This window comes from Penaeus chinensis, chromosome 11 (genome assembly GCF_019202785.1).
Source record: "Penaeus chinensis breed Huanghai No. 1 chromosome 11, ASM1920278v2, whole genome shotgun sequence".
In the NCBI taxonomy this organism is placed as follows: Eukaryota; Metazoa; Arthropoda; class Malacostraca; order Decapoda; family Penaeidae; genus Penaeus; species Penaeus chinensis.
In genome coordinates, this window is record NC_061829.1 from 30734190 (window position 1) to 30736585 (window position 2396).

Here is a 2396-nt window from a genome sequence, read left to right on the forward strand (position 1 = left end):
TATCTAAGAGTTCTTTTGTTATTAATTCACCTTCTCTCCTTTACACTTGTCATATTTTACTTTTAATGTGTCTTAAACCAACGAGGGGGAATCAGCGCTGCATAGTTAATAATTGACCTGCCTGTATTCAAATATACCATCCTAAGAATGGGACTCCCAGCTTCCTAATCACAAAATGCGAGACCGTCTTACTTAGCACTCTGTGATTAAATGGTTAATTTCAGTAAGAGGAAAGCCAGTGTACATCAGTAAATATTAATATGGAGATACCTTTTTCAATATTTTTCCTTTCAGGGTAATTACCCCTTATTTTACTCTGAATTTTTTATAATTCACAAACAACCCAACCATCTTACAGTGATGACAATCCGATGTCTCGCCTTCCTTTTGGCAACCTGTATGATAGTATTGCTCGTCCACTACATATTCACTCCCCATTACAGGTATTTACCATTCTGAACTATAAATAAAGGGAAAAACTGTCCATTAAGTATTTACTACAACAATGATAATGATAAATATAAGGCGTTGTTCGAAACATGCTATCTATGAAATACCATCCAAGTAAGCTATGCACATACCTTTCACACATACACTACACAAATGCTTCAATTCAGGATGTGTAAGGAGATGCTTTATATATTCTACAGATCTCAGGCGACAACTACAGTCAAAGTGCGGTCTGAAAAACTTGTTCCAGTGAACGGTAAACCGATTTAAAAATGGCATTGTCAATATCATTTTTGTCATTGTCATAATAATCATTGATGTTGTTGCTAATAACTCTGTTGCTATCATAGCTATTACTATTATCATTGTCATTATCATTATTATTATTATTATAATTATTATTATTATTATTATTATTATTATTATTATTGTTGTTGTTGTTGTTGTTGTTATTATTGTTGTTATTATTGATATAATAATAATCATTATTATTGTTATTATTATTATTATTATTATTATTATTATTATTATTATTATTATTATTGTTATTATTATGATTACTATCATCACTATTATTATTATTATATTTTTTGTTATTATTATTATCATTATTACTTTATTAGTATTATGACTACTGTTATTATTATCCTTACTATTATAACTATTATAATTTTTATTATTATTATCATTATTATTGTTCATACTATTATTGTTATTACAATTATTATTATTATCATTATTATTACAACTATTATTATTATTATTATTATTATTATTATTATCATTACTCTTATTGCCTTATAATCATCATCATCATTATTATTATTGCTATTATTATTGTTATTATTATTATCATTATTATTGTCATCATTATTATTACTATTAGTAGTAGTAGTAGTAGCAGTGTTGTTGTTGTTGTTGTTATTATTATTGTTGTTATTGTTATTACTATTATTATTATTATTATCATTATTATTGTAATCATTATTATTATTATTATTATTATTATTATTATTATTACTATATTATTATATGATAATGAAGAATATTATTGTTATAATTATCATCATTATAGTTACCATTATTGTTATTATTCTTACTATTGATCATTATTATAATCATTATCATTGTTCTTCTTTTGTTTATTATTATGATTATAATGATACTTATTGATATGATTGTTAGTATCATTATTATTACTATTATCACTATCATTAGTATCATTTGTTTTTTTCAATATTTCTATGATCATAATCATTATCTTTGTTATTATTATCATCCTTGTTATTATCAGTATTATTAATATTGTTGTTATTCTTATAATGATAATGATCATAATGATAAAAATAATTAATATTATTATTGTTACTATCATTAATATTTTCAATATTATCATCATTATCATTATACCATCATCATCGTCATTATTATCGCAGTTAGTGTTGTTGTTATCAATATTGTTATTATCATTGTTATTATTGTTTTTCGTCTTATTAAGACTAATATCGTTATTGTCATTACTATTATTATCATTATTGTGGTTATTATCATTAACATTATTGCTATTTATGTTGATTTATCAATATTGTTGTTGTTATTATTAATATTAATATTCTTGTCAGCATTTTTATTGTTTCCAGTAATATTATTATTATTGTTGTTCTTGTTATTATTATCGTTACTGTAATCATGATCATTATTATTGGTATTATTTGTTTATTTTTATTATCATAATTATTATTACTGTTATTATTATTATCTTGTTCTTGCTCTTGTTCTTATTACTATAATTATTTTCAATATTGTTATTAATATAATCATTACCATCACTATTATTATCATTACTACTGACATCGTTATTATTATTATTATTTATTGCCATTATTATTTATAATGTTCATTATAGTCATTATAATTATTCTTATTTTCTCTTGTAGTCATTACCA

At 22.3% G+C, this 2396-nt stretch overlaps 1 long non-coding RNA gene across 1 annotated transcript in view; it reads left to right on the forward strand.

Moving 5' to 3' along the window:
• The first annotated feature begins 358 nt into the window (after nucleotides 1-358).
• Nucleotides 359-2396, forward strand: part of LOC125030333 — a 2500-nt gene continuing 462 nt past the window's right edge. Inside the window, exons 1-2 of the long non-coding RNA XR_007115394.1 lie at nucleotides 359-443; nucleotides 651-706. This is a non-coding gene — a long non-coding RNA (uncharacterized LOC125030333). The remainder of the gene's footprint in view (nucleotides 444-650; nucleotides 707-2396) is intronic.